Source organism: Piliocolobus tephrosceles, chromosome 7 (genome assembly GCF_002776525.5).
Source record: "Piliocolobus tephrosceles isolate RC106 chromosome 7, ASM277652v3, whole genome shotgun sequence".
NCBI lineage: Eukaryota > Metazoa > Chordata > Mammalia > Primates > Cercopithecidae > Piliocolobus > Piliocolobus tephrosceles.
Window position 1 is genome coordinate 129899587 of NC_045440.1, and position 13186 is coordinate 129912772.

General features: G+C 40.1%; 1 long non-coding RNA gene across 1 annotated transcript; it reads left to right on the forward strand.

Moving 5' to 3' along the window:
- The first annotated feature begins 4448 nt into the window (after positions 1-4448).
- LOC111550176 lies at positions 4449-8557 on the forward strand. The gene is made up of 3 exons (XR_002733951.2): positions 4449-4511; positions 6335-6463; positions 7352-8557. It is a non-coding gene; the product is annotated as an uncharacterized LOC111550176 (long non-coding RNA).
- Positions 8558-13186: the final 4629 nt, after the last annotated feature.

Genomic DNA, 13186 nt, shown 5'->3' on the forward strand with positions numbered 1-13186 from the left:
CATGGTCAACTTCTGCATTGATAACACTTTCAAAATGCACAGCTATTTGAGGTTCCGTAAGGATTTGGCAAAAACACATTCAAACCACAGTGTCATCTTGAGTCTTTTTATTCTCTTTTGCTTGCAAATTAGGGGCTTAGACATTTTTACTGAGCCTGCCAGAGAGATGTGAATCAAAGAGTTAAACAACTCTCCAGTTAGCCTTTTAATTTCTCACACTTCAGACTCCTGTTGGTTGTTCTTTTCTCTTCAACCAAAGAGGCTAGGGTTTGCTCCTGCTATGACCCTACTGAATGACCTACAGCTAATTTATCAAACATGCCATGTTCTGGTGTTTATCACCTATGAGAATCGTTAACGAAGCAAGTTTTCAGGGTCCGTTACTAGTATAATTTCTGGTTCTTCACATGCTGTAATCAGAGTGCTCTTTTAAAATGCAAATCTGATCATGTCACTGTCTGCTTAAAACTATCCAATGGTTTCCCACTGCTCCTAGAATAAAAAACAAAATTCTTTTTTTTAATGTGTGTTTTATTATCAGATGTTCTGATTTTTTTTTTAATACTTTAAGTTCTGGGATACATGTGCAGAATGTGCAGGTTTGTTACATAGGTATACACATGTCATGGTGGTTTGCTGCTCCCATCAACCCATCATCTACATTAGGTATTTCTCCTAATGCTCTCCCTTCCCTAGCTCCCCATCCCCCAACAGGCCCCAGTGTGTGATATTCCCCTCCCTGTATCCATGTGTTCTCATTGTTCAACTCCCACTTATAAGTGAGAACATGCGGTGTTTGGTTTTCTATTCCTGTGTTAGTTTGCTGAGAATGATGGTTTCCAGTTTCATCCATGTCCCTGCAAAGGACATGAACTCATCTATTTTTTTAATGGCAATTCTTAACATGGCTTAAAAGATCTTGCATTTTGCCTTCCATCCTGTTCCCAGCCTTCTCTCCTGCAGCACTCCTTGAGTTTCTTGCATTGAACACACTGCCTCTCTTTCGGTTTCCCTAACTCACTGCTTTCCACAAGTGCTGCTTTAGCTCATATTGTTTCCTCTCTCTGGTAGTCTCTTTCTTTCCCTTCCCCTCAGTAGCCACTAACGTTCAGACCCCAGTCCTAATGGCACTTCCTCCTGCACTGCTCACATCAGGCTAATCCCTTAGTCAGACTCTTTGAAGACACCTTTCAGAGACCCATCTATTTGTCACCTTATGGGTCCTTCATTGGACTCTTCAAAGTCAACAAGTCTGCATCTATTTGTGTGATTCTTCAGTTAATGTCTATTTTCAACTATACACAGGATAAGAGCTATGTAAGTCTGACTCAGAGCTCTACTCTCAGTACCGAATATTGGCAGTTAGTTCATACTAGGTGCTCAACAAAGACCCACTGAATGAATAAAGGCATATATACATTGGGGCTTTACCTTTTAATTATAGCAAAGCCTGACCCTTGATGTGCCTGTTGTCCCTGTCACATCTTGCTGTGTCCGGTTTTAATGCCACACACCAAAATAACTTCCTTCTAAAGACATGTTTATGGTGCTTGGTAGAGCTGTTTTGCTGATGAGGGAGGAAAATATAATCCTCAGTATTCAAGCTGCCTTTCTGAGATAAGAGAACAATGCTTGTGAATCTTCTGCAAAGTTTGGCAATTTTCAATTTAAATATTTACCAGGAGTTCAATTATCATATTTGCCATAAATACATAATGCAAGAAAGATGGTAATAAATATTATAATAGACCTCAAAAATGTTATGAGAACCAAATAGAAGATTAATTTCTATTGGGGCAATCTGGGAAGGGCTTATGTGAAAGTTTTGAACTGGGCCTTGTGGTTTAGGTAGGTTACAAAGCCAGTGTCCACCTTGTTCCTCTGGCCAACGCTGGCTAACTCTAATCACCTTTGCAGGTCAGCCCAAAAGTCACTTCCTCTTGCAAATCTTCTCTGATGCCATCCTCCAACATGCTCCCAATGTCCTTTTCCTATTATTTCATCTTTTAATTGCCTACCTTGCTACACTCTAAGCCCATAGTAAAAGGAACTGCTTTACTCACCATTATATCTTCATGGTTTGGCATAGTGCCTAACACAAGGAATCCAATCAATCAGTAATGAATGAATGAATGATAGAAAAGTGGGGAGCAAAAGAGGAAATACCTAAACTGCTCTGAAAAAAAGGTAAAAATTAAAAACAAAATTGGGAACAGCAACGACGGTGTGGAGAAACACCAAAAGACATAAAAGAAAGGAAAATTGGGTGGGTACACCAAGTGTACATAGAGGCAACATTTGAGTGGTTAAGTGTATCTTATACATAAGGGACATCATCAAAGAGAAGTTTCAAAGACACTGGGAGCCAGATTTTCAAAGGCCTTGAAACATAGTGCACACTTTTTCCTTTCTGTCATCAAGAGGAACCATAAGTTTCTTAATCAGTGGGATGGTAGCATTAGATTTGTGCTTTATAAAAGTCACTTCAGTTGCCAGGTAGTGGAAAGATTACAGGACAGGAGGAGAATAAAGGTGCATAGAACTTTTAAGAAGCTACTAGAATTATCTAGTTCATAGTTTTTCAATCTCTGTGCGATTAACACTTTGGGCTGGATAATTCTTTATTTGTGGGTGGTAGATAGCTATTTTTTGCACTGTAGGATGTTTAGCAGATCCTGGCCTCTAATCACTTGATGCCTATAGTATTTGTCCCGAAGGTGGACACCAAAATAGTGTCAGACATTGCCACATGTCCCCCGAGGGACAAAATTACCCTCCATTGAGAATCACTGATCCAGGCAATGAGCAATAAACTATAATCAAATAAGATGGTTATTAGAATGAGAGAATGAGTCAGATACCAAGGACATTGAATGAAAGTGAATTCTCACCGAAAGCAATTGTTTGTCATTGTGCAACACAACAGGTGCACTGCCTGTGGATGCAGGGCTCCTCAGAAGAAGGATGGACTCCTCTTACAATGACTTTTTTCTCTTAAAACCATATGGATAGACAAGTTCTAGATATTTCCTTCTGTTATGCTGGATTTGGTAATCAAGAAGCCATACTTCTTTGACAGTGGAATTCTGATTCTTTTCAATGGGGAGTGAACTTCTTCTGTTCCCAGTCCATGGCCTTTGAGTGAGCTCCCATCCCTGCCTCCTAAGACAGGACAGCTAACACAGAGCTCTGAGCGAAACAGACACAGTGGGTGCCATCCTGACACCTCAAGGGAACAGCACATCTGGGAAAAGTGTCTAATAGAGAAGAGGAGTCAAGAGAAGAAGGGGGAGAATCATAGCCCTGAGGACACCATCTGTGTTCTGGAATTCTACCATGCCTAAAGCTAGGCCATCCATGGATTCTTTAATTTAATGAGTCAAAAATTTGTATTTTGCTCAAGCCAGTTGGTTTGGATTATCTGAAGAACTAAGGGTGAGTCACATTGTCCAAAGAAACTAGCAGTCTTCTGTAAATATCCAAGTAGCAGCTTTATCGAATGTAGAAGGATCACTGGATGTAGAATCAGGCCTCAGAGCTGAATCTAAGCCCAGTCATACATTCATGTATTTGTGTAATTATTAACTCATCGAATTTTTATTGAGTGTGTACTGTGTACTGGGCAATGAGCTAGACTCTGGGGCCATCATGAGGCTGGTCTTCTCTGCCGATAACTTATATTCTAGTATTTAACTGATGAGTGTCAACCCTGATTGCATATTACAGTCAGTTCCAGAAGTTTTTAAAAACTCTGATGCTGGGGCTCCATGCCAGACAAGTTAAATAAGAATTTATTGCGGTGAGGCAGACATCAGTATTTATTGGAGTAATTCTAATGAAATGCTGGGGTCCTCTTTTCATTTTGCAGAGGAGGAAGCTAAGGCACAGAGAAGTTAATTTGCTCAAGACTATACCACTGGTGAGAGACAAAGCTAAGATTTAAACCCAGCTTGGGTTCAGAGTCTGCCCTCTTCTAATAACTAAACTGCACCATAATTTGAAAGACACAGTAAGAGATACCATGGTATCTTTAGTCCAATGTAATTATATATATATACACACACATATACATATATATATACATATATACACACATATATATACACACATATATACACACATATTATTTTTATATATATATAAAAGCTAAGTTTGTTTTCAGAATTCTCATCTTTCCCTTTTCCTTCTCTTGTTCCCATCCTCACCAGTTTCAAACACACACATGTTTTCTGACATAGTTTGTCCTTGTCCTCGACCAAATCTCACCTTGAATTGTAATAATCCCCACACTTCAAGGGCAGGACCAAGGGCAGGAATGTGGGGGCAATTTCCCCCATGTTGTTCTCATGATAATGAGTGAGTCTCACAATATCTGAGAGTTTTATAAGCATCTGGCATTTCCCCTGCTTGCACTTACTCCATTCTGCCACCCTTTGAAGAGGGTGCCTGCTTCTCCTTTGCCTTCTGCCATGATTGTAAGTTTCCTGAGGCTTCACCAGCAATGTGGAACTGTGAGTCAATTAAACCTCTTTCCTATAGAAAATACCCAGTCTCAGGCAGTTCTTTATAGCAGCATGAGAATGGACCAATAACACCTTTCCTACGCATAGATCTAACAAGTTCTCATCTCTGTCCTATTGAAAAAATTCCTTCCAAAAATTATCTGTGACCCCTTATGTACAACTCAGAGTCATTTTTGCTTCCTTATCCAGTCAGAGTTACACTCGCACTTTGGTGGTAGTGTAGTACAGCAGAAAGAGTGCTAGCTACAGAATTAGATGAAGATCTACAATCTCAAAATTGTCACTCTGACTTAACTAACTCTGTAGTTTCTGGCAAATTACATGACGTCTCTGAGCCCTGTATTCTTATATCTGAAGTGGGAATAATAACATCTCTTTTGCTATGTAGTTGTAAAGATTAAATTGAAATATGCTTATTAGCTTTTAGCATAGTGCCTCAAATAAAGGAGACATTCAACTAATAGCAACTATTTCTATTAAGATTCCTCTAGATGTATATTTTCACATAGTGGAGGTTATAAAAAAAAAGTAATAATAATTAAAACACCCAATATTTTCAATCACTTACTTTCTGCCTGACATTGGTATCATTATTTTATACATTTTTTCTCAGCTATTCCTAAAAAAAAAAAACTCTATGATATTGGTACTACCATTTTCCATATTTTATAGATAAGAAAATAAAAGCAGAGCAATACCACATGGCTTGCACAAGAAAGTATTAAAGACTTAAGTAATCCTAGCTCAAATCTTAGAAGCTTCCTTTTGGGGAACAAATATTAGCATTGTTATTACCATGTGCCAGGAATTTGCAGTGACTAATGTTTGCATACATCATCTCATTTAATTTTTTTATTATTATTATTATTTTTTAATTATACTTTAAGTTCTAGGGTACATGTGCATAACGTGCAGGTTTGTTACATATGTATACCTGTGCCATGTTGGTGTGCTGCACTTAATTTTTACAATAAACCCACTTTACAAATACTGTGACAGAGGCTCAGGGAGACTATGTTGTTTGTGTGAATGTAGTTAGAACCCTTTTCTGTCTGATTCAAAGCTTATATGATTTCCCCTCTAGAAATGAAGGCTTAATGAAGAGTTTTGATTAATTGAGATTATACACGCCCAAGAAAAAAGGCTTCATTTTGGATTTGAAAACCCCTAACCCACAGGGTAGGAATGTAATAAGTTCAATTTCTAAGTACACTATTTTGTTAACCTCTAAGCAGTGTTTTCTTCTTTGTTTGGCTAAACATTGCTACCTCTTCAGCACAGTTCTATCCAGAAAGCCTCCCCTTCTTGGGAGGACTCACTCAGCATCTCCCTCTTGAGTCTATTCCTTTTGCAAATACCAGCTACACTTGTCTAGTTTGTGTTGGAAAGAGTTTCTCTATCTCAGATTAGAAAACTCTGCCTGCATTAAAAGAGAAATTCCAGCAATACGGTCAGATAGGGTAATCAACCCAAGTCTATCACATCGAATTAGTGGCAAGATAGTTCCTATGACTTAATTAATTCTCCTGTTATCAACATTCATGTTGTCCAACTGAACCTCATTTAAATATTCCTGTAGAGCATCATTATTTAAGTTTAAAGACACTTAAAATCAAGTCACACAATGGTTACATGGATTGGAATCAATGCAGGCTGTTTATAGAAAAGCACTGAATAGACATATAAAACGGACAGAAGATATGCTGTTTTAAAGCCTGCTCTATTTATGACAACATTCCAACAAGGCTCATTGAGCACCTACTATGTGCAAGATACTAAACAATGCATTTCACTCTTTTTGCTGTACACAGGAAACCATGCATTCAAAATAATACTAACCTGTCAAGTTATTGATCTGCACTGTACATATTTCCTGGTCATAGGCAGCTTCCACACAAGAACATCGGCCGCAAATTAAAGAATTCAATTACTCGATCTAAGTGAGTTTATCTATTTCCTGGTAGCTGGTAATTGACTTATAACTGGCATCCTAGAGACATAGCCCAAGGCTATTTTGACAAACAATGAAGTAATAGTTTTTTTATGCTGCTAAGGGAAAGATATTTACAGTCATGCTTGACATTATTCAGGTAACCACTAAAACATCCAAACTATACTTACTATTTGGTCACATTGAGATGCTACATAAGCCCTCTGATTAATACATCAGTGCAAAAAATCTGTCATGATTTTGTCATAATATTGCCTGTCATTTTTCTGCTAGTAACTTGTCCGTGTTTAAAACAGCTGTGGCAAGGTGGTAATTGTTCAGAAATAGTGGGAAGCCAGGAGTAGGTTTAAATTTGGGGTAACAGTAAATTTTAAAACACTGTTTTGAAATAATTTCTAATATAAAAATTCAATGTTAGAACTTTTATTTGGTAGCCTAGTCTCTGAAACAAGAATATACATTCAAACATCTTAAATGTAAAATGACAGGTCAATTTGAATTTTTTCTTCTGATTGACATGTTAATTTCACCTGATCTCTGCATCCCTGGAATGCAAGGAGGTGAATTCATCATGTGTTTCACCAGGAAAGAAGGAAGAAGGGAAAAGAGGGAGGGAAGGTGGAAGAAAGGAAGGGGAAAATGGGAATAGACATGCCTCTTCTTATATCCAAAAGACTGCTATATGGCGTCATTCCCCTCTGTCAAGCAGCTTCCCACATAAAAACCATCTGTAAAGGGGAGGAGGTAGTAAAGCAAGTTGTTGACAAAAACAGTCAAGTTCATCTCTGGCTTCATCAAGAAGAGAAATGGAAAACAGAAGCTTAGGGTCATTGATAATTTAAAATTAATTCAAGTAATTCTGTATTGCATTGCTCAGGTGATAGAGGAGACCTTGACTACTCTGCCTGAGCACATCACTGCTGGATCTCAAAATCTGCAAGAACTTCCTAGGGCTTTGGGAACTTTCATGTGCATACCAGTCACCTGGGAATCTTCTTACGATGTAGATTCTTTTTCAGTGAGCCCAAATTCTGCAATTCTTATAAGGTCTCAGGGGACATGATGTTTGCTGCTGGTGTTCCATGGTCTACTCCTAAAGGTCTACCATGCCCAGCTTCATCTCCCTACCCTCTGGAAACTCTCCTGTACCCAAGCCACTTTCTCTGTTCTAAATAGGCATTGTGTTCCCGTGTTCCCCTGTGTCTGCCTCTTTCAACTTCTCTAAAAATTCTCCATGACCCCCAAGCATAAACCTCCAGCAGCAAGCTCAAAAATGCTTTCTACTCTGTTGTATTGCCCGGCCCACTTCAAGACTAGATGCTCAATTTCTTCTTCCCCTAGTCATATTTCCTGCTGCTGGAACACTTTCACGCTAAGGATTCTGATGAACACAGTTCTTGCCCTCTTCACTTTTCCAATCTGGGTGCAGGCACAGCGGGGAACAGCAGGAGTGCAACACAGTAACTTAATACGATATGGAGCTGCTATTAGGGAGGGAAACATTCACTAATCTGAAAGGACTCAAGAGCTGAGTCTTAAAGAAGGATTTTACAAGATCAACAAGGAAATGGGTTATCTCCAGATAGGAAGAAAAAAATCACAAGGAATAGTACAGCAAGGAAAGAGGAAATAGCGCCGGACTTGGGGAAAAGAGAAAGCCATGAGATGTTGCCACGGAATAAAGAGAAAGAGAGAGAGTGTCAAAAGGTGAGGCTGACATCACCTGACTCCTGCTGCCGAGCTTCTCTGACATTTTCTTAAGGGCTCAAGGCTTGGATACCGTCTGATTGGTTTATCTGTGTCCCCACCCAAATCTCACCTCGGTTTGTAATAATCCCCATGTGTCAAGAATGGAACCAGGTGGAGATAATTGAATCATGGGGGCAGTGGCCCCCATACTGTTCTCATAGCAGTAGATAAGTCTCATGAGATCTGATGGTCTCATAAATGGGAGTTCCCCTGCAAAAGCCCTTTTTGCCTGCCACCATGGAAGACACTCCTTTGCCCTTCCTTTATCTTTTGCCACTATTGTGAGGCCTCCCTAACTATGTGGAATTCTGAGTGCATTAAACCTCTTTCCCTTCAAAATTACCCAGTCTTGGGCATGTCTTTATTAGCAGCATGAGAAAAGACTAATACACCCTCTTTCAATACCTAAAATAGACAAAGCCCTATTTGGAATTTTGGAAAAACACAATCTAGTCTCTGAAGGTAGGCACAGAAGCTGACGCAATATTGAAGTTGTTACTTGCGTGGTCCTTAGGCATTGCCTGGTCCACAGTCACACATCCACATCTTCAATAGCAGCAATTTCCATCTCTAGTCTTTGCTTTCCCCAGCAGCAGATCCTGAAGCAAGAAATTGAATGCAAGTAGTTTATTTGAGATGTGAAGACCAGTAGGGGAGTGGAGAAGTGAGACAAAGAAGGGAAGGCCATCAATGCAGGGTGCGTTATCAAGCCAGCTATCAGTGTGGGCAACTGGAGCTTACTCCCATTGAGGAATGCCTGGGAGTCCGTCTGAAACACAAATCCCTGAGTTAGCCACCCACCCCCACCCCTAGAAGGGCAAGGGAGCTTGGTATGCCAGCATTCATTTCCACTAGTCATTGGCTGAGGGTTGCTAGTGCTGGGATGGTACAGAAGTTACTTCCCTGGCTCTTCCTGCCTGCTGTAGGTGGAAAAAGGGTCTCTTACAGCAACAGAAAGTCCTGAGGCAAAGAAATGCAGGAGCTGGCACCTGGAAGCCTTGGTGGGGTCGGGGGCGGTTTGAGCAGAGGACCGCAAGGGTGCCCTACTGCAAGCCTTCATCTCTTTGACTGCCCCCCACCACCCCAGCCCGGCTGTCCCAGAGTCTGACTTTGCTGATTCAATCTCCTATTCTGTGTTTGGGGTTTTCCTTCAATGGAAGCTTCCCTCCCCACCAGCTACTCCAGTATAGCACACAGTGAAGTACTTAGAAAATGTTTGTTGAATTCCGTCTGATGACTCAAATCCAATGGGCTACCTGGTGAATTTATTTTAACATGATCCTGAAATGAAACTGAGATGATTTCACACAAACTACTTATTTTATCTGTAGGCCCACATTTATATTACTTCCTAGTCCTCTGGTAATTGGTGACACTGTGAGAGGAGATTTTTCTTTTTTTCTTTCTAAGCCTACATATTTTGATTCAATTATGTCATCATGCTACACTCAGGGGGTTATATTACAATGCCTCTTCTCTGCCCCAATTGTGCACGATCCTACAATATTAGGGAGGTTTCACTGTAACTCCTAAGCCTCAAATGTATTTCCCCAGTGGTTTGATTTTACATCCTCTTTTTGGGTTTTATTAATGGCATCAGATGTAGGGGCCTATGGTGCCAGCTAAAGTTGCTTCCTCTTAGCCATATTACCCATTTTCTGCTAACAGAAAAAAGCACTAATTTCTCCATTCTCAAACCATGTGCGTCAGGTGGCATTAATACCACCTGTGGCTCTAGCGGCACGTATCTGACTCATGCCTGACCAATCAGAGCATCACATTATTTTTGGCCACTGTGTGTGCATGTGACCCATTCAGAATCAATGAAATACAATACGATATTTCCTAGAACTACTGAGAATACGTTTTCTTCTTTTCTTCTGAACTTGAACCTGGCAGAAATTTTCCAGGAACTGCTGGCAGCCGTCTTACTGTCAAACCGAAGCCTAAGAACAATGATAAAAGGAAGGGGAGCAGAACTAAGAGAGAAGGAGTGGCTGAGACTAGATGACAAATCCAGCTGAGAAAAGTTAGGGATCCTTCTGGCCTTGGTAGTTTCATAAGACAACAGACCTCTTTTGGCTTCTGACAGTTTGGTTAGGTTTTCTGTCACTTGCAACTAAAAGAGCTCCAACTGATACAGAACCTGACAGAGCCGTCTATAAATCCCAGTTCTGCCTTTTGCTAGCTCAGTTTTTTAAGTTCAGTTTCATCTTTTCAACGGGGACAAAATATCCTCTTGACAGGGTGTTGTGAAGAAATAAAATGATATATGCAAAATCCTCTACACAGTGTCTGACCCAAATGTAGAAATCCATAAAAGTTAACTCCTTGTCTCCCAGTCCCCACCCTCCTCTCTGCCCTCCACACTGACTTCCTCTGAGCACATAGCAGCCCAGTAAAGGTACATGTACACTGACTGCATTCCGTCATTGACAAAGTCAGGGAAAATGAAATGAATATGGTAGCCCCATGATCAATCTACCAGACTCCATGCTGAGGAGGGGAGTGATCCCCAGCTGCCCTCACACTGAGATTCAGAAGACTTGGGTCATTTTTGTGACTTGAACAATTTCTTTGTCTTCTCTGGATTTTGTTTGCTTTTCTCTCAAATGGGAAGGATAGTATAAAGGTGGCATCTAAGGTCCCTGTCAGCTTTGAAATACACTAGGCCTCTTTTCCTGAAACGCCTCCCACCTACCTATGAGACTCTAAAATCTCTGTACACAATCTGAATCCCTGTGTTCAGAGCAGGACCAAGATGAGGATGAGAAATTGGAGCACCTAGGACGGAATATGTAACGAGACACTCACTTTCAGATGTGAACCCCACACCAGCATGAGGCCAAGAGTAAGCGCCTCCCTAAATTTTACTCCCTAGGCACCAAGCCTGATCACACTGGTCTCAGCTCTGATAGGTTCCACTTACAGCAGTGCTTGCCTTAGGCTATAGGAACACTAACTGCTGTGTCCACCACCATGGTTCCAATCAGCTAATGCTGTTAAACAACCTTGAATTTTGAGTTGGACCAAGGAAACCATACACCTCCTGAACTCAAAGGAAGGCTTTTCCTGATTTATGAATCCTGGGACTGATTTTAATCCACCATGGACTAACTTATGAATCATATTATTTTATCAAGAGTTCCAGTTTTTAATCTTAAATTAGCATCAGCAACATGGGCCTCCCCCACCATCTACCGGGGCTTTTCTAGCACATCACAGGCACCACCATCTCCTTGACTTGTCAGAGAACTACTTGGAGAGCTTCTTCACTGGTGGTGTTTTTTAATTGGGAAAATATATTGACTAAACTTCTAAAAAAAGACACCCCTGGCTATTGTTTTATGCTTTGGTAACACATGTATTACATAGCCTTGAGAGAACAAAGAAGTTGATTTTACTCCATCCGTGATGAGGTTTGTGAGTTTTATGTTAATTTTATGTGTCAGCTTGACTATGCTAAGGGATACCTGGATAGCTGGGAAAACAGTATTTGTTTTAGTGTTTTAATGTAAATGATTGAGAAAAGAAATGAGCAGAGAGAGAAGACCCAAACACGGAGAACAGTGTAAAAATAAGGAGGAACTGGAAGGAGAGACAGAAATTGAGTACAAAGAAAATCATTTCCAACCCCATCTTTGATGTAGACACTCATATGCAAACACACATATAAATGTATTTTGTGCATTTACAAAATACTAGGCACTTTACACATGATGTCCCGTTTACTGCTTACAACAAACAAATGAGAAGGCATGGTTATCGTCATTTTATAGATAAGTAAATTAAAGCTGAGCCAAAGTCACATCACGTGACTCAACTGTGGTAAAAGAATCTCAGCTGAAAATGAGATCTCTGGCTTTAAAGACAGCTAAATCCCCTTCATGATTTTGCAGAGTAAATACAATTTTGATTTACTATTTGTCCTTTATGTTCCCAAAGGTTTCAGTGTTTCTGGTCATCAGCAAAGTTGTAATAGGAAGAAGTTTTAACTCCCTGGCCTCCAAGGGAGCTAGTTTAAATAGCCTGCTCCTGTGAACAAAGTCACAGAAGAGCTCTTTTTGAAGAATTAGGAACTGATTTCATGCCTGTGTTTCCTGCAAAGTTTCACAACTGTGGCTGCTGTCATCTTCACAGCAGAGCTCTCATTATTATGAGTGCCCACAGCAGCAGCTGTAATTTTCAAAAGAAACATTAAGCCTGTCTCCACCCCACCCCCAATATCTATTAATATATCAGTAACAAACACCTTGCTGATAGCCCTGAATGTTGACAGCTCTAGAAGACAGCATCTTTCACAGTTATTGTCCTTTAAGAAAAGCAGTTTTATGAGGGGATTCTAGTGCAATTGGCATGGTTTCTTTACTAATCCAAAACCCAAAACTTGTCCTGTTTGTTTAGAAATTGAAAACCCAAAACAGCTATCTCAAGGAAAAGTTCCAAGATGCTGCAGCTGCTATTTTATGACTCTCTGAAAAGGCATCTGTTTTTAAGAAACACAATTAATGTCATTTAGTTCCTTCCAAACACCCAATAGTGGATGAAGAATCACCAGAGGAGAAAGTGAACAGATCTTGGAAGGGTAATTGTAGGAAACATACATTTAGAGCCAGTGACTGGACCAGTATTGGCTCCTTCAGAAGGACAGAAGGATGACCTTTGCATCTGCCTGGGGTAAACATCCATGTTTACCAGCCTTAGTAAGAGGCATATATGGAGAGTAAAAGCAACTACCTAAATGAATTTGGGTCATTCTGGGGTGAATTTTGCCTAATGCTTGAACATACAGCTTGTCCTCATTTCAGACTGCTATTTGATACAGATATTCACATGCAAATGAGTCCCTGTTATACAATGTAATAAAGGGAATATCTTTTGCAATTGTTATGATCTGTTAGGTATTATCAATGGTCTTACAGTCTAAAAAAATTCAACATTCAGTTCTTATTAGTCCTTTATG